Source organism: Pan paniscus, chromosome 9 (genome assembly GCF_029289425.2).
Source record: "Pan paniscus chromosome 9, NHGRI_mPanPan1-v2.0_pri, whole genome shotgun sequence".
NCBI lineage: Eukaryota > Metazoa > Chordata > Mammalia > Primates > Hominidae > Pan > Pan paniscus.
The window spans coordinates 50,762,970-50,789,580 of NC_073258.2; the positions used below are offsets into that span (position 1 = coordinate 50,762,970).

The 26,611-nt window shown below is 37.2% G+C and overlaps 1 pseudogene; it reads left to right on the forward strand.

Annotated features, from left to right (window-relative positions):
- The window catches only part of LOC100979696 (olfactory receptor 4A8-like), a 238,692-nt pseudogene extending 215,982 nt beyond the window's left edge, over positions 1–22,710 (forward strand).
- The last annotated feature ends 3,901 nt before the right edge of the window (positions 22,711–26,611 follow it).

The following is a 26,611-nucleotide window of genomic DNA, read 5'->3' on the forward strand; positions in this document are numbered from 1 at the left end:
TTTTGTTTTCCATTTGCTTGGTAGATCTTCCTCCATCCCCTTATTTTGAGCCTATGTGTGTCTCTGTATGTGAGTTGGGTCTCCTGAATACAACACACTGATGTATCTTGACTCTTTATCCAATTTGCCAGTCTGTGTCTTTTAATTGGAGCATTTAGCCCATTTACATTTAAAGTTAATATTGTTATGTGTGAATGTGATCCTGTCATTATGATGTTAGCTGATTATTTTGCGCATTAGTTTTTGCAGTTTCTTCCTAGCATTGATGATCTTTATAATTTGGCATGTTTTTACAGTAGCTGGTACTGGTTGTTCCTTTCCATGCTTAGTTCTTCCTTCAGGAGCTCTTGTAAGGCAGGCCTGGTGGTGACAAAATCTCTCAGCATTTTTTTTTTCTTCAAAGGATTGTATTTCTCCTTCACTCATGAAGTTTAGTTTGGCTTGATATGAATTTCTGGGTTGAAAATTTTTTTCTTTAAGAATGTTGAATATTGGGCCGCAGTCTCTTCTGGCTTATAGAGTTTCTGCCAAGAGATCTGCTGTTAGTGTGATGGGCTTCCTTTTGTGGGTAACCCGACCTTTCTCTCTTGCTGTCCTTAACATTTTTTCCTTCATATCAACTTTGGTGAATCTGACAATTATGTGTCTTGGAGTTGCTCTTCTCAAGGACTATCTTTTTGGTGTTCTCTGTATTTCCTGAATTTGAATGTTGACCTGCCTTGCTAGGTTGGTGAAGTTCTCCTGGATAATATCCTGAAGAGTGTTTTCCAACTTGTTTCCATCCTCCCCATCACTTTCAGGTAAACCAATCAGACGTTGATTTGGTCTTTTCACATAGTCCCATATTTCTTGGAGGTTTTGTTCATTTCTTTTTACTCTTTTTTCTCTAAACTTCTCTTCTCACTTCACTTCATTTATTTGATCTTCAATCACTGATACCCTTTCTTCCAGTTGATTGAATCAGCTACTAAAGCTTATGCATGCATCACGTAGTTCTCGTGCCATGGTTTTCAGCTGCATCAGGTCATTTAAGGTCTAATCTACACTATTTATTGTAGTTAGCCATTCATCTAATCTTTTTTCAAGGTTTTTAGCTTCTTTTCAATGGGTTCAAACATCCTCCTTTAGCTGGGAGAAGTTTGTTATTACCGATCATCTGAAGCCTTCTTCTCTCAACTTGTCAAAGTCATTCTCCATCCAGCTTTGTTCCATTGCTGGCGAGGAGCTGCTTTTCTTTGGAGGGGAAGAGGTGCTCTGATTTTTAGAATTTTCAGCTCTTCTGCTCTGGTTTCTCCCCATCTTTTTGGTTTTATCTACCTTTGATGTTTGATGATGGTGATGTACAGATGGGGATTTGGTGTTGATGTCCTTTTTGTTTGTTAGTTTTCCTTCTAATAGTCAGGACCCTCAGCTCCAGGTCTGTTGGAGTTTGCTGGAGGTCCACTCCAAACCCTGTTTGCCTGGCTATCACCAGCAGAGGCTGCAGAATAGCAAATATTGCAGAATGGCAAATGTTGCTGTCTGATCATTCCTCTGGAAGCTTCATTTCAGAGGGGCACCTGGCTGTATGAGCTGTCAGTCAGCCCCTACTGGGAGGTGACCCCCAGTTAGGCTACTCGGGGTTCAGGGAGCCAGTTGAGGAGGCAGTCTGTCTGTTCTCAGATGTCAACCTCTGTGCTCGGAGAACCACTACTCTCTTCAAAGCTGTCAGATAGGGACGTTTAAGTCTGCAGAAGTTTCTGCTGCCTTTTGTTCAGCTGTGCCCTGCCCCCAGCTGTATGAGGTGTCAGTCAGCCCCTACTGAGTGGTGTCTCCCAGTTAGGCTACAGAGGGTTCAGGGACCCACTTGAGGAGGCAGTCTGTCCATTCTCAGAGCTCAAACACCATGCTGGGAGAAGCACTGCTCTCTTCAGAGCTGTCAGACAGGGACATTTAAGTTTGCAAGAATTTCTGCTTCCTTTTTTTCAGCTATGCTTTGCTCCCAGAGATGCAATCTACAGAGGCAATAGGCCTTGCTGAGATGTGGTGGGCTCTGCCCAGTTTGAGTTTCCTCAGTCATTTTGTTTACCTACTCAAGCCTCAGCAATGGCAGATACCCGTTCCCCAGCCAGGCTGCCACCTTGCAGTTCAATCTCAGAGTGCTGCACTGGCAGTGAGAAAGGCTCTGTGGGTGTGGGACCTGCTGAACCAGGTGTGGGGTATAATCTCTTGGTGTGCTGTTTGTGAAGACCATTGGAAAAGTGCAATATTTGGACAGGAGTGTCCCGATTTTCCAGGTACCTCAGGTGGAAATGCAGAAATTACCTGTCTTCTGCATTGATCATGATCACATCTCACAAATCTTGATATGTTTTAGTTAGTGTTGAGTTCCAAATATTTGCTTGTTTCTATTATAAGTTTTACTCTGATTCATATGTTATCAAAAATTTATTACCAAGTTTCCAAATATTTGAAGATTTTTCTAGATATATAAGCTACTTATTCCCACATAAAAGTTACTCTAAAACTTAGGCTCGAAACACTATGTACTTATTATGTCTCTATTTCTGTAGGTCAGGGAACTAAGGCTGGCTTAGCAGATCCTAGTGCTTCAAGGTCTTTTACAAATCTGTAATCATCATCTGGCTGGGGCTACAGTTTCGTATGAAGGCTTGACTGAGGAAGGATCCACTTATAACCTGATTGTTCGCAGGACTCAGTTTCTCAATAGAAATGAAAAAACTTTTGAGTGTCATTCTACTTAACATCCCACAGCACTTGAAATTGTTTTATATATTTTACTGCTGGATGTTGTTAACTTCTGAATATATTGTTATTCATTTTCTTTGAACAATTTTTATAAAACAACTAAAAAGAGAAAGAAAAAGAATCTCTGTTTAATCCCTATGTATTATATCTACTTTTTGAATACTTTTCTATAAATTATAATTTTTATATAATATTGTGTTTTTCAGCCTGAGGAACTTTTTTTGCATTTTTCATAATACAGATCTGATGGCTATTACATTTCTCATCTCTCAAGTACTGAGCTCATTACTGAATTGCATATGGCAGGTTGAGACCACATTTAGCTCTCCCCTTACACAAAATAGGTAAAAGATTGAGAGTGAGAGGAAATTCCAGCAATTCGCTAGTACAAGGGGTGTTGGAAAAGAGTTTGAAGTTCAATTTCTGCCCTAGTAGAGTGATATAGTAAATTTTCAGCTTTCTGTTGAAACTCAAGAAGGTCCATATCTCAGCATTAATGTCAACATCCCAGCATTAAGGATTATACAGTAACACTTTTTGACATCCTTTATCAATAGGGCTACTCTTTTTCTTTCTTTATCTTTTATCATCTTCACATTTTTATAGTTATAATTTGTTTTTATGCGGTTGTATCAACAGAAGCATTTACTGCCTTGTATCTTTCCTACAAATAATACAATTCTCAGACAGAGCATTAAATAACTTCAGTGTAGTTCTCCCATTCTAGTGAGAAGGGGTTCATTGTTCTTTCCTAGCATTAGCTGACTTCACATTACATATGAGAGAAACTGGAGTTTTATTCTCTAGAGGAGGATAATGTCATGTGTAAAGTATAAGAGTGTCCATTCTAGGTGTTATCACCCATTTGTGTGCTCCTTTTACATCTGATATGATTTTTCCTTTACACTATTACCTATTTAATTCCAATTCATCTTTTGAAAAAGCCATTATTATGTGGTTTGTAAGGGGTATTATAATATGTCCATTTGAGGTACTTTTTTATTTGTTTGTATTGAGACAGAGTTTCACTCTGTCGTCTAGGCTGGAATGCAGTGGCATGATCCTGACTCACTGCAACCTCTTCCTCCTGGGTTCAAGGTATTCTCTTGCCTCAGCCTCCCGAGTAGCTGGGATTATAAGCATGTATGACCACGCCCAGCTAATTTTTTTTTTTTTTTTTTTTTTGAGATGGAGTCTCGCTGTGTCTCCCAGGTTGGAGTGCAGTGGCGCGATCTCGGCTCACTGCAAGCTCCGCCTCCCGGGTTCACGCCATTCTCCTGCCTCAGCCTCCCAAGTAGCTGGGACTACAGGCGCCTGCCAACACGCCCGGCTAATTTTTTGTAATTTTAGTAGAAACGGGGTTTCACCGTGTTAGCCAAGATGGTCTCGATCTCCTGACCTCGTGATCTGCCCGTCTCGGCCTCCCAAAGTGCTAGGATTACAGGCATGAGCCACCGTGCCCGGCCCCAGCTAATTTTTGTATTTTTAGTAGAGGCAGATTTTCACCATGTTGGTCAGGCTGGTCTCACACTGCTGACATCAGGTGATCTGCCCACCTTGGCCTCTCAAAGTGCTGTCAATTACAGGCGTGAGCCACTGCTACCGGCCTATGTGATGTACTTCTTAGCTCATTTATGTCCACTGGCCATGAGAAAATTTGTGGTTTGATTCAATGACAGTTGGGGATCAAATTGATAGTCCATGTATTATTTCAATAGCCAGATGGTGTTTTCATTTGTGGCTTGGATTACAGGCTAAGTGAATCTCAAAGTGTCATTAAAAGTCTAATCATGGTAAATCCATTTGACATCACTAGGAGCTATGGCTATTGGTCTTTTGTAATAATCCTAAAAGCTCTGTTTTGGCTCTTGGCACTAGCAAGAACTCTTTAATCCTATTTAAACAGTGGTTCTGCTATTTTTTTTTAATTTTATTATTATTATACTTTAAGATTTAGGGTACATGTGCACAACATGCAGGTTTGTTACTTATGTATACATGTGCCATGTTGGTGTGCCGCACCCAGTAACTCGTCATTTAGCATTAGGTATATCTCCTAATGCTATCCCTCCTCCCTCCCCCAACCCCACAACAGTCCCCGGTGTGTGATGTTCCCCTTCCTGTGTCCATGTGATCTCATTGTTCAATTCCAACCTATGAGTGAGAACATGCGGTGTTTGGTTTTTTGTCCTTGCAATAGTTTGCTGAGAATGATGGTTTCCAGATTCATCGATGTCCCTACAAAGCACATGAACTTTATCATTTTTATGGCTTCATAGTATTCCGTGGTGTGTATGTGCCACATTTTCTTAATCCAGTCTATTGTTGTTGGACATTTAGGTTGGTTCCACGTCTTTGCTATTGTGAATAGTGCCACAATAAACACATGTGTGCATGTGTCTTTATAGCAGCAAGATTTATAGTCCTTTGGGTACATACCCAGTAATGGGATGGCTGGGTCAAATGGTATTTCTAGTTCTAGATCCCTGAGGAATCTCCACACTGACTTCCACAATGGTTGAACTAGTTTACAGTCCCACCAACAGTGTAAAAGTGTTCCTATTTCTCCACATCCTCTCCAGCACCTGTTGTTTCCTGACTTTTTAATGATTGCCATTCTAAGTGTTGTGAGATGGTATCTCATTGTGGTTTTGACTTGCATTTCTCTGATGGCCAGTGATGATGCGCATTTTTTCATGTGTTTTTTGGCTGCACACATGTCTTCTTTTGAGAAGTATCTGTTCATATCCTTCCCCCACTTTTTGATGGGGTTGTTTGATTTTTCTTGTAAATTTGTTTGAGTTCATTGTAGATTCTGGATATTAACCCTTTCTCAGATGAGTAGGTTGCAAAAATTGTCTCCCATTCTGTAGGTTGCCTGTTCACTCTGATGGTAGTTTCTTTTGCTGTGCAGAAGCTCTTTAGTTTAATTAGATCCCACTTGTTAATTTTGGCTTTTTTTGACATTGCTTTTGGTGTTTTAGACATGAAGTCCTTGCCCATGCCTATGTCCTGAATGGTATTGCCTAGGTTTTCTTCTAGGGTTTCAATGGTTTTAGGCTTAACATTTAAGTCTTTAATCCATCTTGAATTAATTTTAGTATAAGGTGTGAGGAAGGGATCCAATTTCATCTTTCTACTTAGGGCTAGCCAGTTTTCCCAGCAACATTTATTAAAGAGGGAATCCTTTCCCCATTTCTTGTTTTTGTCAGGTTTGTCAAAGATCAGATAGTTGTGGATATGTGGCATTATTTCTGAGGGCTCTGTTCTGTTCCATTGGTCTATATGTCTGTTTTGGTACCCGTACTATGCTGTTTTGGTTACTGTAGCCTTGTAGTATAGTTTGAAGTCAGGTAGCGTGATGCGTCCAGCTTTGTTCTTTTGGCTTAGGATTGACTTGGCAATGAGGGCTCTTTTTTGGTTCCATATGAACTTTAAAGTAGTTTTTTCCAATTCTGTGAAGAAAGTCATTGGTAGCTTGATGGGGATGGCATTGAATCTATACATTATCTTGGGCAGTATGGCCATTTTCATGATATTGATTCTTCCTACTCATGGGCATGGAATGTTCTTCCATTTATTTGTATCTTCTTTTATTTCATTGAGCAGTGGTTTATAGTTCTCCTTGAAGAGGTCCTTCACATCCTTTGTAAGTTGGATTCCTAGGTATTTTATTCTCTTTGAAGCAATTGTGAATGGGAGTTCACTCATGATTTGCCTCTCTGTCTGTTATTGGTGTATAAGAATGCTTGTGATTTTTGTACATTGATTTTGTATCCTGAGACTTTGCTAAAGTTGCTTATCAGCTTAAGGAGATTTTGGGCTGAAACAATGGGGTTTTCTAGATATACAATCATGTCATCTGCAAATAGGGACAATTTGACTTCCTCTTTTCCTTATTGAATACACTTTATTTCCTTCTACTGCCTGATTGCCCTGGCCAGAACTTCCAACATTATGTTAAATAGGAGTGGTGAGAGAGGGCATCCCTGTCTTGTTCCAGTTTTCAAAGGGACTGTTTCCAGTTTTTGTCCATTCAGTATGATATTGGCTGTGGGTTTGTCATAGATGGCTCTTACTATTTTGAGATACGTCCCATCAATACCTAATTTACTGAGAGTTTTTAGCATGAAGTGTTGTTGAATTTTGTCAAAGGCCTTTTCTGCATCTATTGAGATAATCATGTGGTTTTTTCTTTCGTTCTGTTTATATGCTGGATTACATTTATTGATTTGCATATGTTGAACCAGCCTTGCATTCCAGGGATGAAGCCCACTTGATCATGGTGGATAAGCTTTTTGATGTGCTGCTGGATTCGGTTTGTCAGTATTTTATTGAGGATTTTTGCATCGATGTTCATGAAGGATATTGGTCTAAAATTCTCTTTTTTGGTTGTGTCTCTGCCAGGCTTTGGTATCAGGATGATGCTGGCCTCATAAAATGAATTAGGGAGGATTCCCTCTTTTTCTATTGATTGGAATAGTTTCAGAAGGAATGGTAGAAGCTCCTCTTTTTACCTGTGGTAGAATTCGGCTGTGAATCCATCTGGTCCTGGACTTTTTTTGGTTGTTCAGCTATTAATTATTGCCTCAATTTCAGAGCCTGTTATTGGTCTATTCAGTGATTCAACTTCTTCCTGGTTTAGTTTTGGGAGGGTGTATGTGTTGAGGAATTTATCCATTTCTTCTAGATTTTCTAGTTCATTTTTTGTAGAGGTGTTTATAGTATTCTCTGATGGTAGTTTGTATTTCTGTGCGATCGGTGGTGATATCCCCTTTATCATTTTTTTTATTGCATCTATTAGATTCTTCTCTCTTTTCTTCTTTATTAGTCTTGCTAGCGGTCTATCAATTTTGTTGATCTTTTCAAAAAACCAGCTCCTGGATTCATTAATTTTTTTGAAGGGTTTTTTATGTCTCTATTTCCTTCAGTTCCGCTCTGATCTTAGTTACTTCTTGCCTTCTGCTAGCTTTTGAATATGTTTGCTCTTGCTTTTCTAGCTCTTTTAATTGTGATGTTAGGGTGTCAATTTTAGATCTTTCCTGCTTTCTCTTGTGGGCATTTAGTGCTATAAATTTCCCTCTACACACTGCTTTGAATGTGTCCCAGAGGTTCTGATATGTTGTGTCTTTGTTCTCATTGGTTTCAAAGGACATCTTTATTTCTGCCTTCATTTCATTACTTACCCAGTAGTCATTCAGGAGCAGGTTTTCAGTTTCCGTGTAGTTGAGCAGGTCTGAGTGAGTTTCTTAATCCCGAGTTCTAGTTTGATTGCACTGTGGTCTGAGAGACAGTTTGTTATAATTTCTGTTCTTTTATATTTGCTGAGGAGTGCTTTACTTGCAACTATGTGGTCAATTTTGGAGTATGTTTGGTGCGGTGCTGAAAAGAATGTATATTCTGTTGATTTTGGGTGGAGAGTTCTGTAGATGTCTATTAGGTCCCCTTGGTGCAGAGCTGAGTTCAATTCCTGGGTATCCTTGTTAACTTTCTGTCTCATTGATCTGTCTAATGGTGACAGTGGTGTGTTAAAATCTCCCATTATTATTGTGTGGGATTCTAAGTCTCTTCGTAAGTCACTAAGGACTTACTTTATGAATCTGGGTGCTCCTGTATTGGGTGCATATATATTTAGGATAGGTAGCTGTACTTGTTGAATTGATTCCTTTACCATTATGTTATGGCCTTCTTTGTCTCTTTTGATCTTTGTTTGTTTAAAGTCTGTTTTATCAGAGACTAGGATTGCAACTCCTGCCTTTTTTTGTTTTCCATTTGCTTGGTAGATCTTCCTCCATCCCGTTATTTTGAGCTATGTGTGTCTCTGCACGTGAGATGGGTTTCCTGAGTACAGCACACTGATGGGTCTTGACTCTTTATCCAATTTGCCAGTCTTTGCCTTTTAATTGGAGCATTTAGTCCATTTACATTTAAAGTTAATATTGTTATGTGTGAATTTGATCCTGTCATTATGATGTTAGCTTGTTATTTTGCTCGTTAGTTGATGCAGTTTCTTCCTAGCCTTGATGGTCTTTACAATTTGGCACGTTTTTGCAGTGGCTGGTACCAATTTTTGCTTTCCATGTTTTGTGCTTCCTTCATGGGCTCTTTTAGGGCAGGCCTGGTGGTGACAAAGTCTCTCAGCATTTACTTGTCTGTAAAGTATTTCATTTTTTCTTCACTTATGAAGCTTAGTTTGGCTGGATATGAGATTCCGGGTTGAAAATTCTTTTCTTTAGGAATGTTGAATATTTGTCCCTGGTCTCTTCTGGCTTGTAGAGTTTGTGCAGAGAGATCAGCTGTTAGTCTGATGGGCTTCCCTTTGAGGGTAACCCGACCTTTCTCTCTGGCTGCCCTTAACATTTTTTCCTTCATTTCAACTTTGGTGAATCTGACAATTATGTGTCTTGTGGTTGGTCTTCTCAAGGAGTATCTTTGTGGTGTTCTCTGTATTTCCTGTATCTGAATGTTGGCCTGCCTTGCTAGATTGGGGAAGTTCTCCTGGATAATATCCTGTAGAGTGTTTTCCAACTTGATTCCATTCTCCCTGTCACTTTCAGGTACACCAATCAGACGTAAATTTGGTCTTTTCACATAGTCCCATATTTCTTGGAGGTTTTGTTTGTTTCTTTTTATTCTTTTTTCTCTAAACCTCTCTTCTCACTTCATTTCATTCATTTCATCTTCCATCACTGATGCCCTTTCTTCCAGCTGATCACATCAGCTACTGAAGCTTCTGCATTCATCACGTAGTTCTTGTTTCTTAGTTTTCAGCTCCATCAGTTCCTTTAAAGACTTCTCTGCATTGGTTACTCTAGTTATCTATTCGTCTAATTTTTTTTTCAAAGCTTTTAACTTCTTTGCCATTGGTTCAAATTTCCTCCTGTAGCTCAGAGTAGTTTGATCATCTGAAGACTTCTTCTCTCAACTCATCAAAGTCATTCTCCATCCAGCTTTGTTCCATTGCTGTTGAGGAGGTACTTTCTTTTGGAGGAGGAGAGGCACTCTGATTTTTAGTGTTTCCAGTTTTTCTGCTCTGTTTTTTCCCCATCTTTGTGGTTTTATCTACCTTTGGTCTTTGATGGTAGTGATGTACAGATGGGTTTTTGGTGTGGATGTTCTTTCTGTTTGTTAGTTTTCCTTCTAACAGTCAGGATCCTCAGCTGCAGGTCTGTTGGAGTTTGCTGGAGGTCCACTCCAGACCCTGTTTGCCTCGATATCAGCAGCAGAGGCTGCAGAACAGCGGATATTGGTGAACCGCAAATGCTGTGGCCTGATCGTTCCTCTGGAAGTTTTGTCTCAGAGGAGTACCCGGCCATGTGAGGTGTGAGTCCGTCCCTACTGGGAGGTGCCTCCCAGTTAGGCTACTCAGGGGTCAGGGACCCACTTGAGGAGGCAGTCTGCCCATTCTCAGATCTCAAGCTGTGTGCTGGGAGAACCACTGCTCTCTTCAAAGCTCAGATGGAAATGCAGAAATCACCCATCTTCTGCATCACTCACGCTGGGAGCTGTAGATCGGAGCTGTTCCTATTCGGCTATCTTGGCTCCTCCCAGTTCTGCTATTGTTATAGCACCTGAGTCTTTATCATATTACTAGTTTTGGTTGACTTAGTGGAGTATGTCACTATTCTTCCCATCATTATGTGTCATTCATCTCTTATATCCAAATGGCCACTGAAAATCCGGGGAGAAAGACTTTGTATTCCTTTTTAAAAAAGAATCAAAACCTATGTGCCTGAAAGACCTATAGCGCCCACTTTAATCTTCCCTTAGAATCCTAATGAGGCTCCACAATAGGATTCTCTATTACTGGATTTCTTGGTCATCCATTGTTCAGAGGCTTGTCTGCCTGACCAAATGGTGAGGTTACACCACAGGGGTCAGGAAATATTCAGACATTGTTCTGAGAGTGACAACCAAATGCTCCAAGAACTAAAGTTTATGCTTCTCATAAATATGGTCATTCAGAGGACTTAATTTTACTTTCTTGAATCAAATTTCTACTATTCAGAGGGAGAATTTCAGCAGATTTCCATATGAATCATACCCTTTAGTTTGAGAATCTCCATTAGGAAATTAAATATCTTGTTTTTCTTCATCAGGAAAAGAATATTGCATTCATACCAGTGATTAGCAGGAATGAAAAATTCTGTCAGAGGTTCTATTTGTTCTAAAATTTATACTTATAAATATGATACATTTCTCAGAGCCACCCCCTTCAACATTTCTACATATGATATTTCCATTTTATTAAGAAACTTTGCCATGCCATGCTATTTTTTTTAACTGGCCCTCTAACATCATCATGACATCGAGGACACTTATAATGAATTAATTTCTGTCTCTGTGAAAGTTCAACCACTTTTCAGTAGTTGTCATTCAATTTGCCCTCTTCTGGCCACTGTATTAGGGATATTGAATCCAAAATGCCAGTTTTCATCCTAGGGTGGCAGAATTAGGTTTCTGTGGGAGCCTCCAGTGTGCATAACTTCCCATAGCAGATACTTCTGAAAACAACTGAGCATTAAGGTTACTGGGTTTCAATGACATTGTGTGAGTAACTTCCCATTATAAATCTCCTAGAACTATTGTTACTTCTTTTGTGTTACCAGGATGTGAAAGAGATGTTATATTTGGTAAGGTTTCTACAATGTCTCTGTTGGTCATGGACCAAGTTGTTCCAAGGAACTTGCCTTATTACTCCAAACTCTGTATTTTGGCTAGAATGATCAGTCACACTAGACACTGATATTTATTGTCACTCCCATATTCCTCCAAGCTTCTTCTGAGGAGTCAACTATTATGTTGTTATCAATGAATTAATCAAATCAGAATGAATTTATTTATTTTTATTATATTAGTGTGTAAATTTTATTTCACCAAATTATGTCAGTGTGCTAAGTATATATCCTTGGGGAAAAATGATGAACACAATTTACCTTTTTTTCTACATAAAACTGAACTATTCATCATATTCCTTTGATTGTAAAAGTTCATCTGGAAGCATAAAGATAAGGAAATTGCAATTAAATATGGAAAGAATGATGAGCTATTCTGGATAAGACAGATTATAAGGTTATGACAATTAAAACAGTGTAGTACTATTTCAAATATATACATTTGATAAATAAATTATAGGACTTGTACATTACTTCAGTTTCCTATACATATTTAAATTGAGGATGTTTCATTTATGACGTTTTTGTTACAAATGACAGAATACTCAATTCAATCTATTTTGAAATAGAAGAATATTTATTTGTTGGCTAACCTAAGTGTAAAATTCAATGTCATGTCCAGCTTCATGGTAAGTGGTTAAAATTGATTAATTATTTAATGAAGGAGCCCTTTTCTTCGTTCATTGTATCCTGTGTGTCGCATGTTGGATATAATCTCTCTTATCACAAGAAGGGTTGCTATCTGTAACCATTGAGAGAAGACTCTTTTCATAACTGTGGCAGAGGTAATTGACCTGGTTATGATGTAGAATGGAGGTGTTATAACACAATAGTGGCAGGGAATGATATTTTTATCTTCCAGGTGACTGACGTGGGCACATCTTGTCATGCTCTTGTCCAATTGTGATAATAAGTGAGAAAGTACAAGAATCCCATTCTGAATGAGTACAGTGTCCAGGGATGATGCATTTTGTGGGTGAAGGTCTAAGTTACATCTTTAAGTAAGTCATGAGATCAGTAGCGGTGCTAGTAGAAGGTGAAGTGGGAGAAATAGAATTGACAATGAAGGAATAAGATGTTAAATAGCAGTTGCAACTCTATCATCAGCCACGGTGGCAAGAGACATAGTTTGTCCCTTAATCTTTCTCTTCTAATTTCCACCCAAGAAGAGAATACTAAATAATCTATTCTCATGTGTATATGAAGAAATGGATTCAAGTGACATAAGAGGTAGACTGTGATAGATATAAGATGTACTTCCTTACCCTCCCTTTAGGAAAGAAGGATGTATTTTTCCAGTTGCTGAGCATGCTATTCATAGACAACCTTCAGATATTAGCCCTTTCAATATCTGTAGAAGTTGCAGAAAGCCATCTCCCCAAAGGCCTCATGTCCTTTCCCAGAGAAGTCCCTTTTTGCATGTAGATCTGTATTTAGGTGTCACTTGAGCGCAAGTGGGAAATATAACCTTGTTGTGGTAGGAAATATTTCATTTGATAAACAAATTGCAGAGTCTACATAATATGCACTGGCAAGAATTGGAGGAACTTGTGGAAATGGATCTTGTGGATATTCGAACAAAAAAGGCAAATTAGATGCCTGTATTGGGGAATATTTATTACAATTGGGATAATTTCTCAGAATATATGTAGTATGGGCATATGATGACTATAACTTACTGAGCACACACTGTGTGTCAAACATATGGGAGTGAGCATTTCATGTTCTCAGGTTAGGATTGTCCAACTGGCACCATGACTCACCCTTTAGGAGGACTTTCCAATGTCTCATTTTTTCAGCTTCTAGATGATGAGAAATGAGGTTATACCACAAATTCTGTCATATTTCAACAAGCTAGGCTCTTCACCAAACACAGAGGAGAGAGAATAATCTTAGTTTGTTTCCAGTCTTTTGGGGAATGTATTCAGTCTTCAACCATTAACTATGATGTAAGATGTAGTTTTTTAATAAGTTTCTTTTGCTAAATTGAGAACATTCTCTGTAGTCCTATTTTTCTGAAAGTTTTATTGTAAGTGGCGCTTTCCATGGCTGAGAGTAATAAAGGTGGAGACACTTGTTCATGAGGAAAAAAAAGTTTATGGTGGTGAGTGATTTGTTTTAGTTTATTTACTAGAAATGATTCTTCTGGATAAAGAATGAATGAGATATCATGGCAATGGATAATGGATTCTACTCTGTGAACAATAAATAGGGCAAGTGCTAGGACAAATATATAACCAGAATATTTGATGACAAAATGCTGTCTTCTCCAGACTTAGGGGTTGCAATGAAGTAAGCTGTTACAGGGTTGTGGCTGTCTTCCCTAGCTATTTGTGCCATGTTAAGGTGTCAATGATGGACATTGCTGATGGCATTTTGGACCTTGAGGCTTTGTAGAGTATTCATCTCTGCAACAGTGACTACAAATACAACTGGGAAAAAGGCCGACTGACATCCAAAGTGCAGTTCATATTTATGAGATTCCTGAAAGCTTCTTCTGCAGTAGATTCTTTTTGTTGGGCATTTATGTCAGAAGCTAACATTGTAGTATTTGGTGTTCATTTTGAGAGAGTCACCCACATATGGTTCTTCCAACTACTTTGTCATCATTTTTCCATTTTAAAATTTCCAGTTTCCTCATTAGCTTATCAAACCTGTTAGCCAGTGTCCATTTTCAGCATAGATCCATAAATATGGTTATTATACGTTCCACATACAGTGGAAAAACCAGACTGACTGCTCAAAATATTGCCCTCTGGGAGGCTTTTCCTTCACTCCAGTGCTTCCAGACCACCTTCCAGGGACAGTGCAGCATTTGCAGAGTTTTGTCTGTTTTTGCCATTCCATGCAGATTGGTTACTACTTTTGTTGTTGTCATCTTTAAAATATAGTTTGTTTTTTATTTTCTCTAGCTTTATTGAGGTGTATTTGACAAAAATGTATTATATATATTTAAGATGTACAATGTGATATTTTGGTAAATGTATATATTGAGGAATGATTACCACAATCAACATGTTCATCACCTCACATAATTACCTTTTGTGTGTGGTGAGAATATTTAAGATTTATTTTCCCAGCAAACTTAAAGTATACACTATGGTATTACGAAGTATAGTCTGTATGCTGTAACTTAGCTCTCCAGAAGTTATTCATTCTGCATAACTGAAATTTTGTACTCTTTGACCAACATCTCCTCATTTCTCCCTCCCCACAGTCCCTGGCAATCACCATTCTACTTTCTGACCTTATGAGTTTGACTTTTTTTTAGATTCCTCATGTAATTGAGATCACGTGGTCTTTACCTTCAGTGTGGAGAAAAGGGAACCTTTTTACATGGTTGGTGGAATGTAAATTGATACAGCCATTATAGAAGACACTATGGAGGATAATACTACCATATGATCTGGCAATCCCACTACTCGGTATGTATCCAGAGAAAATGAAATTAGTATCTTGTAGACATACCTGGGCTCCCATATGTACTGCAGCATTATTCATAATCACCAAGATATGGAAACAACTTAGATGTCCATCGACAGATGAGTGGATAAAGGCAATATGATATCTATCTGTCTATCTATCTATCTATCTATCTATCTATCTATCTATCTATCTAACTAATCTATCATCTATCTATCTATCATCAATCATCTATCCAATGTACACATGCACACTTATACTCACATTATATATGGTATTATTATCTACAGACATTATGCTTTACCTTAGATCACCAGTATTTCTTCATCCATCATAAATTAAAATTTGTACCATATGCCCTTTGTATTTGTATATGTAATGCAATAATATTTTATGCTAAAATATTTTATGCTAAAATATCATTCAACCCTTCAAAAGAACATTCTGCTATTTTTGACAATATGAATGAACCTGGAAGGCTTAATAACCTCTTTGTTTTATTTTGTTTTTAATTGACAAACAGTAATTGTGTGTATTTGTGGAGTGCAGGTGATGTTTTTATATCATATGTGATAGCATAGATGTACCTAGAGGACATTATACTAAGTGAAATGATTTCTTGAATAGATATTTAGTGGACTGATTTTCAGTCTTTATTATTTTCAAGCAAATACAAGTAATATTTTAGCTGAGACTTACAAGCTTTGATATTGTTGTAGTTTCATTATTATTAGGCCCAAATATTTTCTAACTTCTGTGATTTATTTTTTAATGGATTATTTAGAAGTGATTTGTTTAATGTTGAGCCAAAGAAAATTTCTAGCTAATTTTAGTTTTTCATTTTTTAGCTGATTTTCTTGTTGTTCAGTGACATATTTTATTTTGATGACTATCTGAAATTCATTGAGAGTTGCTTTATGAACCAGCATATAATTGACTTTGGAAAATGTTTTATATGCTCTTGAAAAGAATGCATTTTGCAGCTGTTGTATGTGATCCTGTCATATGTCACTGCATCAGATTTATTAATGGTTTTGTTTAAACCTTAAATACCTTTATAAATTTTTTGTGTGTATATTCTAGCACTTAGATTGTGCTAAAATTTTCCTGTTATTGCTGATTTGCCTATTTCGCCTTTTAGGTCAGCCTATTTTTCAAAAATAACATAAAGTTGTGCCAATTTATCATTTTATTCATGTTACTAATTTTTGTCATTACAAACATTTATTTCTGGCAATATTTCATGCATTGAAGTTTGGTTTTGTCTGATATTAGCATGGAAATAATGTTCTTTTTGTCAGAATTTATGCAGTTTATTCTATTATTTTATTTTCACTTTCCATCCTGTTATTTAGTATGTTTCTCTTATAAGGCTCTTACCATTGTGTTATGTTTCTTAAATAGGAGAAATTTGCTCATTTAAAAGGATAAAATTAATTATGTATTGAATATAAATCCCCACTTTTTTCTTGGTTTTGTATTTATTAATGTTACATATGATTAATATTCATGTTATTTATTGCTATATTTCTTCTTTCAATTACTCTTCCATCTTTCCTGCATTTACTTTTTTCCATTTCAGAGGTTTTTCCTTCTTCCTAGAGATCATTCTTCTTTTTTTTATTATACTTTAAGTTTGAGGGTACAAGGGCACAAAGTGCAGGTTTATTACATATATATACATGTGCCATGTTGTTGTGCTGCACCCAGTAACTCGTCATTTAACATTAGGAATCTCTCCTAATGCTATCCCTCCTCCCTCCCCCCACCCCATAACAGGCCCCAGTGTGTGATGTTCCCCTTCCTGTGTCCATGTGTTCTCATTGTTCAATTCCCTCCTATGAGTGAGAACATACAGTGTTTGTTTTTTTGTCCTTGTGATAGTTTGCTTAGAATGAAGGTTTCCAGTTTCATCCATGTCCCTACAAAGGACATGAACTCATCCTTTTCTATGGCTGCATAGTATTCCATGGTGTATATGTGCCACATTTTCTTAATCCAGTCTATCATTGTTGGACATTTGGGTTGGTTCAAGTCTTTGCTATTGTGAATAGTGCCACAATAAACATACGTGTGCATGTGTCTTTATAGCAATATGATTTATAATCTTTTGGGTATATACCCAGTAATGGGATGGGTGGGTCAAATGGTATTTCTAGTTCTAGATCCCCGAGGAATCGCCACACTGACTTCCACAATGGTTGAACTAGTTTACAGTCCCACCAACAGTGTGAAAGTGTTCCTATTTCTCCACATCCTCTCCAGCACCTGTTGTTTCCTGACTTTTTAATGATTGCCATTCTAAGTGGTGTGAGATGGTATCTTATTGTGGTTTTGATTTGCATTTCTCTGATGGCCAGTGATGATGAGCATTTTTTCATGTGTCTTTTGGCTGCATACATGTCTTCTTTTGAGAAGTGTCTGTTCATATCCTTTGCCCACTTTTTGATGGGATTGTTTGTTTTTTTCTTATAAGTTTGTTTGAGTTCATTGTAGGTGGAAGTTCTGGCCAGGGCAATCAGGCAGGAGAAAGAAATAAAGAGTATTCAATTAGGAAAAGAGGAAGTGAAATTGTCCCTGTTTGCAGATGACATGATTGTATGTCTAGAAAACCCCATTGTCTCAGCCCAAAATCTCCTAAAGCTGATAAGCAAATTCAGCAATGTCTCAGGATACAAAATCAATGTGCAAAAATCACAAGCATTCTTATACATCAATAATAGACAAACAGAGAGCCAAATCATGAGTGAACTCCCATTCACAATTGCTTCCAAGAGAAAAAAATACCTAGGAATCCAACTTACAAGGGATGTGAAGGACCTCTTCAAGGAGAACTACAAACAACTGCTCAGTGAAATAAAAGAGGATACAAACAAATGGAAGAACCTTCCATGCTCATAGGTAGGAAGAATCAATATCATGAAAATGGCCATGCTGCCCAAGGTAATTTATAGATTCAATGCCATCCCTATCAAGCTACCAATGACTTTCTTCACAGAATTGGAAAAAACTACTTTAAAGTTCATATGGAACCAAAAAAGAGCCCTCATTGCCAAGTCAATCCTAAGCCAAAAGAACAAAGCCGGAGGCATCACGCTACCTGACTTCAAACTATACTACAAGGCTACAGTAACCAAAACAGCATGGTACTGATACCAAAACAGAGATATAGACCAATGGAACAGAGCAGAGCCCTCAGAAATAATACCACACATCTAAAACTATCTGATCTTTGACAAACCTGATAAAAACAAGGAATGAGGAAAGGATTCCCTATTTAACAAATGTTGCTGGGAAAACTGGCTAGCCATATGTAGAAAGCTGAAACTGGATCCCTTCCTTACACCTTATACAAAAATTAATTCAAGATGGATTAAAGACTTAAATGTTAGACCTAAAAGCATAGAAACCCTAGAAGAAAACCCAGGCAATACCATTCAGGACATAGGCATGGGCAAGGACTTCATGTCTAAAACACCAAAAGCAATGGCAACCAAAGCCAAAATTGACAAATGGGATCTCATTAAACTAAAGAGCTTCTGCACAGCAAAAGAAACTACCACCAGAGTTAACAGGCACCCTACAGAATGGGAGAAAATTTTTGCAATCTACTCATCTGACAAATGGCTACTATCCAGAATCTACAATGAACTCAAACAAATTTACAAGAAAAAGACAAACAACCCCATCAAAAAGTGGGTAAAGGATATGAACAGACACTTCTCAAAAGAAGACATTTATGCAGCCAAAAGATGCATGAAAAAATGCTCATCATCACTGGCCATCAGAGAAATGCAAATCAAAACCACAATGAGATACCATCTCTTACCAGTTAGAATGTTGATCATTAAAAAGTCAGGAAACAACAGGTGCTGGAGAGGATGTGGAGAAATAGAAACACTTTTACAGTGTTGGTGGGACTGTAAACTAGTTCAAGCATTGTAGAAGACAGTGTGGCAATTCCTCAGGGATCTAAAAGTAGAAATACCATTTGATCCAGCCATTGCATTACTGGGTATATACCCAAAGCATTATAAACCATGCTGCTATAAAGCCACATGCACACGTATGTTTATTGTGGCACTATTCACAATAGCAAAGACTTGGAACAAACCCAAATGTGCAATGATGACAGACTGGATTAAGAAAATGTAGCAGATATACACCATGGAATACTTTGCAGTCATAAAAAGGATGAGTTCATGTCCTTTGTAGGGACATGGATGAAACTGGAAACCATCATTCTCAGCAAACTATCACAAGGACAAAAAACCAAACACCGCATGTTGTTACTCATAGGTGGGAATTGAACAATGGAACACTTGAACACAGGAAGGGGACCATCACACACCGGGGTCTGTTGTGGGGTGGTGGCATGGGGGAGGGATAGCATTAGGGGATATACCTAATGTAAATGACAAGTTAATGGGTGCAGCACACTAACATGGCACATGCATACATATGTAACAAACCTGCATGTTGTGCACATGTACCCTGGAACTTAGAGTATAATACAAATATATATAATAAAAAATAAATAAATAGTTTTATAAAACTGTGTGAAATACAATATTATAGAGGTTTTTGTTATTATGGAATTTTATCTTTAGAAAATATCATGTTTTAGGCAACTCTGTTAAATCACTGTTTTTTTCTATTAAAATATTAAATTAGTAGTTTGCATTGAAAGCCTAGTGATGCTTTTAGTTTTTAAAGTATAATTTTTTTTTTGAGATGGAGTCTTGGTCTGTCTCCCAGCCTGGAGTGCAATGGTGTGATCTCACCTCATTGCAACCTCTGTCTCCCAGGTTCACATGATTCTCCTGCCTCGGCTTCCCAAGTAGCTGGGATTACAGATGCCCACCACCATGCCCAGCTAACCTTTGTATTCCTAGTAGAAATGGGGTTTCACCATGTTGGCCAGGGTGGTCTTGAACTCCTGATCTCAAGTGATCCACCCACCTTGGCCTCCCAAAGTGCTGGGATTACAGACATGAGCCACTGCGCCTGGCCTAAAGTATAATATTTTTAGTTACTTAAACTGTAGAGGGTAGTTCACATACCCTATTTTTTATAAGTAAACGTTTAAATTGTCAAAAGGATAATCCTGTTGAAATCTAGTTTTATGATGTAAGAGGGAAAAGGCACTAAATATTACTGCAAGTAAGGTGAAAAAAACCAGAATTGGCTATAGACTACATTATTCTCTTGTGTTCTTCAGCAGGTGTGTCTCTATCAGTCTATTGCTTCAACAATGCCAGAACTCTGAAATCATCTGGAAGTGGTAATATGATGGTTCATATGGAGTGTTCATCACAGCTGGCTTCTGGAGACAGCTCAAACTCTCTCTGCACACGTCCTCTTCCACTGCCAGATATATGTAAATGGAATCATCCTATCTACATTTGAGGTTCAGTAATTCTGCAGTTTTCCTCAGCAGCGCATAATTGAAAGTTTGGGGTTGTATCTCTACTTGTCCCACTGTTATCTGTAATTTAAGTTTGTCCTTAACCATCAGATCTAGAGACTTTGAGAAACAATGTGTTTTTTTTTCTTTTGAAGTATCTTTTTTTTTTTTTTTTTAATACTAGGATGTTCTGTGTTTGTTAAGGCTACCTCCGAAAGCCTCCTGGGTCACCCCAGAGACCTATAGGATGTTGCACTTTCTGTATTTTGTCACTAAAAGGAATCTTTCTGAAGAACATTTTAAAAGAATACAGCCTCACTTAACTATCCCATTAATCTTATCGCTTGTGAAAACTCATTTATTAATTACAGTTTCCTTGTTTTTCATTTTAGCCTTCTTTTCATTTCCTGAGCTCTTTCTTATGGTGGGTCCAACTTTTTCACTGTAATTCTGCTTGCTTATCATCAAGGTACATTTGGCCACAGGTAAAATTACTATTCATATAATTAAATCATTAATTTATAAGGCATACAATTTTATTATGTGCCCCCAAAAGGTTTTCCTGAATTATAGGTATCTTATCCTTTTTTTTCCTGGAGTATGTCTGTAAATCTTTTCAAGTTGACAAAGATCTGCATGATTTGTTCTGATCCTATATTAACAATGTAGCATTCAAGAACACTAATTATAGCTATCATTTATTGAGCACTTACCAGGTGCCAGCCAGTGTTCCAGGCATTTTACTTTGTTTTAATAAAACAACAACTCTAAGAGGTAAGGACTATTGGGATCTCCATTCTAAAAATGATGAAAGTAAGGGGCAGGGAGTGTTAGTAAATGACCCAAAGTCTCATAAAAAACGGTGAACCTGAGTGAGATAGTTCAGAAGATGTTATTCATGGTGCTACCCAGATCATATTATAAAGATAGCACAAGTACAAACACAAAGGACTAAATCTATGTCAATTTATTTATTTAGAGTTGCTTACCACCACCAGAGAGTGTTTCTTGAGACCAAGAACCTGTTGCCTATTTATCATAGCTGATTTCTGTGCCCAGAAAAATGTTTTTAATAAGAAGTTATGAAATGTATGAATGGCTGTTGGGACTTTAATTATTCTTCTATATAGAATATTCACTAAACTTAGTGGTAGAAATCTTAACCTCTGTCTGAATCTAAAATGTTTGAGGAGAAGTAGGATTGTCAAGGAAAAAGGGGCTCTTTGATGAGGAACTCAAATTTGAGTTCCTAAATGTTTGTTGTGTGTAAATCTCTATTCAGGATACCAACGAAGACATGCTCTGTGACACAATCGATGTAATCATATTCCTGTTCACTATTTCATTACAGGTCCTGTTCTCCTGAGCTCTCACCTCTGATACAAGCCTGAAAAAAGAGTAAATGAGACAAAATAACAGTATTACAGAATATGTCTTCCTGGGCTTCTCTCAGGATCCTGATGTGAAAAATGCATTATTTGTCATGTTTTTACTCACATACATTGTGTCAGTGGTGGGAAACCTATTCATTGTCATGACTATTATTGCGAGCCCTTCCTTGGGCTCCCCAATGTACTTCTTCCTCACCTGCCTGTCATTTATAGAGGCTGTGTATTCCACCACCATTTCTCCTGTATTGATTGTCGACTTCCTCTGTGATAAAAAGACTATTTCCTTCTGAGCTTGCATGGGCCAGCTGTTTATAGACCACTTGTTTGGTGGTGCAGAGGTCTTTCTTCTGGTGATGATGGCCTGGGATCGCTACATGGCCATCTGTAAGCCACTGCACTATTTGACCATCATGAATCAACAGGTTTGCATCCTTCTGTTTGTGGTGGCCATGACTGGAGGTTTTGTGCATTCTGTGTTTCAAATTGTTGTTGTATACTGTCTCCCTTTCTGTGGCCCGAATGCCATTGACCATTTTTACTGTGATATGTACCCATTATTGGAACTGGCATGCACTGACACCTACTTTATAGGTCTCACTGTGGTTTTCAATGGTGGAGCAATCTGTATGATCACCTTCACCCTTCTACTAATCTCATATAGGGTCATCCTAAACTCCCTTAAAACTTACAGTCAGGAAAGGAGGCATAAAGCCCTGTCTACCTGCAACTCCCACATTACCGTGGTTGTCCTGTTTTTTGTTCCCTGTATTTTCATGTATGTTAGACCTGTTTCAAACTTTTCTATTGATAAATTCCTCACTGTGTTTTATTCAGTTATCACACCCATGTTGAATCCTTTTATATACGCGTTGAGAAATTCAGAGATGAGAACTGCTATAGAAAAACTCTTTGGTACAATGAGCTATAATTAGGATAAGAGTTTTCCTCCTCATATATATAAGGATGTATGTAGACAAAGTCTTCTCAGTGAAATTTCAGATTTCTAAGGGTAATTCAAGGATCGCAATGTGGGAAGACAGGATTTAGATGCTCCGAACTCAATTAATAAATCATCCCATCATGACATCTGTTTGAAGCTCAAGATCTCAACCTCTGTATTCAGACTGAGAGTAGATGTGGCTCCTTGGGTGCAGGTCCTGTTTTGCAAATTTTAAATTTTGGATTTTCCCTATTACACATCTGTTGAGACAGAGTATTTCTTCCATATGCCTAGCATAGAATGGAGAAAGGGAAGAATAGGTAATTAACATAGATGCTCCCATTCAAAAGGGAAGGCTATCCTGCTTCCTTCAGTGTAATTTAGTTAAAGACTTTTGAGAAGTGTCTGTTCATGTCCTTAGCCCACTTTTTGATGGGGTTGTTTGTTTTTTTCTTGTAAATTTGTTTGAGTTCATTGTAGATTCTGGATATTAGCCCTTTGTCAGATGAGTATGTTACGAAAATTTTCTCCCATTTTGTAGGTTGCCTGTTCACTCTGATGGTAGTTTCTTTTGCTGTGCAGAAGCTCTTTAGTTTAATGAGATCCCATTTGTCAATTTTGTCTTTTGTTGCCATTGCTTTTGGTGTTTTAGACATGAAGTCCTTGCCCATGTCTATGTCCTGAATGGTAATGCCTAGGTTTTCTTCTAGGGTTTTTATGGTTTTACGTCTAACATGTAAGTCTTTAATCCATCTTGAATTGACATGAACAGACACTTCTCAAAAGAAGACTTTTATGCAGCCAAAAAACACATGAAAAAATGCTCACCATCACTGGCCATCAGAGAAATGCAAATCAAAACCACAATGAGATACCATCTCACACCAGTTAGAATGGCAATCATTAAAATGTCAGGAAACAACAAGTGCTGGAGAGGATGTGGAGAAATAGGAACACTTTTACACTGTTGGTAGGACTGTAAACTAGTTCAACCATTGTGGAAGTCAGTGTCGCAATTCCTCAGGGATCTAGAACTAGAAATACCATTTGACCCAGCCATCCTATTACTGGGTATATACCCAAAGGACTATAAATCATGCTGCTATAAAGACACATGCACACGTATGTTTATTGTGGCATTATTCACAATAGCAAAGACTTGGAACCAACCCAAATGTCCAATAATGATAGACTGGATTAAGAAAATGTGGCACATATACACTATGGAATACTATACAGCCATAGAAAATGATGAGTTCATGTGCTTTGTAGAGACATGGATGAAATTGGAAATCATCATTCTCAGTAAACTATCGCAAGAACAAAAAACCAAACACTGCATATTCTCACTCATAGGTGGGAATTGAACAATGGGAACACATGGATACAGGAAGGGGAACATCACACTCTGGGGTCTGTTGTGGGGTGGGTGGAGGGGGGAGGGATAATATTGGGAGATATACCTAATGCTAGATGACGAGTTGTTGGGTGCAGCGCACCAGCATGGCAAATGTATACATATGTAACTAACCTGCACATTGTGCACATGTACCCTAAAACTTAAAGTATAATAATAAATAAATAAATTAATTAATTAAAAAAAGACTTTGTGGAATATACAAGCACCTTATTCACAGATATATTTGAAACTGGCCCTTCTCAGACTTGAGCTGAAACTTTATGAGCAGTCAGAAAATACTTTCAAGAATCTTAGAATTATGTTTGTCTAGTTTTAAGTACTTATGAAGCACATCATTAAATTTTTCTTAAGTCTTTTTATAGAGTCTTAACATCCACAAGTTTGAAATGACTTATTTTGATGACCTTTCTTCCTTTTAGAGTTCTTAGATTTTTGCAGAGATTTGAAAGGGAGGTCATTTTTATCTTTGAAACCAGCATGTTCTGGCTCTTTTATGTTTTTTGTAAATTCTCTCTGAATATATAACAGTTAGTCTTATCAGTTTTTTTTAAATCTATGACTTATTATAAGATATAATGCTATAAGAAACAGCTGTAACTTTCAATATTCTATTTGGAAATTTTAGCCAAATCCACCTATTCACTTAAGTACTTTTTTATTGTTTTCATTACTATAGGTGACAGAATTACTAAATTTTTTTCACCCCTAGATAGCACCTCACTTTTTTCACAACCTCCAGAACAGTTACGTCTGTATTTTCAGCCTTTACTTACAATATCCTGGAGGCCCCTATTTTTGGGTACTAAAGCCAGTTTCATACACTTTAAATTGTTGTTATGGAAGCACCACACCTTGAGGTGCCATTTTTTATTCTTGTCCTGTCTTCATGTATGGTGCAGAGCTCCACAGTTAACAACCATCATTTTATTTTATCTCAAAATTTTGTGAGTCAGAATTCAGGAAGTTGTTGGCTGGGTATTTCTTCTGTTTGTGTGGTGAGGACTGAAGTCACTGTTTTATTTAGCTGATAACTGAGTTTTACATAAACTCAGGATAACTTAATTCACATTTGTATCATATTGGGAGGGATGACAGTAAGAAATGCACTCAGTCTCTCTTCCTATCCATTTAGATGAAGGACCACAAGATAACTCCAGATAATAGTCAAGCTTTTTATATGGTACTCGGAGATCCAAGTGGTAGAAAGTAGATGGGTACAGCCAGTTAAGCGCTATGTCCAGAGTGGCACCATGTCAGTCGCGTCATAATCTATTTGTCATAGTGTTCATATGACCACCCAAATTTGAGGTTTTACAGAAATAGAAGATATCCCTTGATGGAGAAGTAGCAGGGTCACTTTGTGGAGCAGCATGCAGAACAATTGTCTAAATCTCAAAAAGAGCATATTGGAGTTTTATTCATTTTAAGTTGGATCCATAAATTATCTTGTACTAACAACTTCTTAACAATATTGGATTTTCTAGTTCCTGAATACAGTATATCTGTTAGGTATTTTAAATGTTTATTTTTGAAGAGTTTCATAGTTTTTATTCATGTAATGATCTCTCTTATCTATTCTTAAGTATTTACATTTTCAGATTTCATCACAAATTTTCAATTTTTAAAAAATTCCCATTGTCATTGTTGCTAGTGTATATAAAGTAAATTGAATTTTTTATTTGGCATCTGAGTGCTATAAACCTGCTAAATTTACTTCTTAATCCTACAAAGTTATTCTTTCGGGTTTTCTGAAACACTGTAAACCTGCTAAATTTACTTCTTAATCCTACAAAGTTATTCTTTAGGGTTTTCTGACACACTATCATGTTATCTACAAGTAAGGTAGCTCATTACCTGGAAATAGATAGGGGTGATTCAGTTTCTTTTTGTGTCAATTTTAGAAGGTTATTCTTTCCCTACATTTTACCTAATTCATCTAAGCTGTCAAATTAATTGAAATAATGTATTTCATAACAATCATTTTGTAACCTATTGAATTTAAAGGATCTATGTTCCCTGTATTTTCATGTATGTTAGACCTGTTTCAAACTTTCCTATTGTTTGATATTATTTGTTTTATGAGTTCTGATATTGGTAATTTGAATTTCTCTCTTTTCTTTTGATCACTCTTACTATCAATTTATCAGTTTCATAATAAAAGTACCAACACTTGGCTATTTTCATTTTCTCTATTTCATGTTTCCCTTTTTACTGGTTTTGATCTTATGTTTATGTCCTTTCATTTAATTACATTGGCTTTTATTTACTCTTCTTGTTCTAGCTTCTTAAGGTGAAGGCTCAGATGGCTGCTTGTAAACATCTATTTTAAATGTAAACTTTTATAGTATACATGTTACTGTAAGTACAGTTTTGATCACACCTCACGCATTTTGATGTTTTTGTTATTGCTGATTTCTAAATATTTGCTTAATTCCATTATACTTTTTTCTTTGATTCTTAGGGTCACTAAATACTTATTGGCATGATTCCCAATATTTGAAGCATATTCCAGATATATTTATGAGTTATTTATTTATTCATAGCAAATTATTTCAAAACTTATTGATTCAAACAATTTGTACTCATTCTTAATTTCTGTTCTTCAGG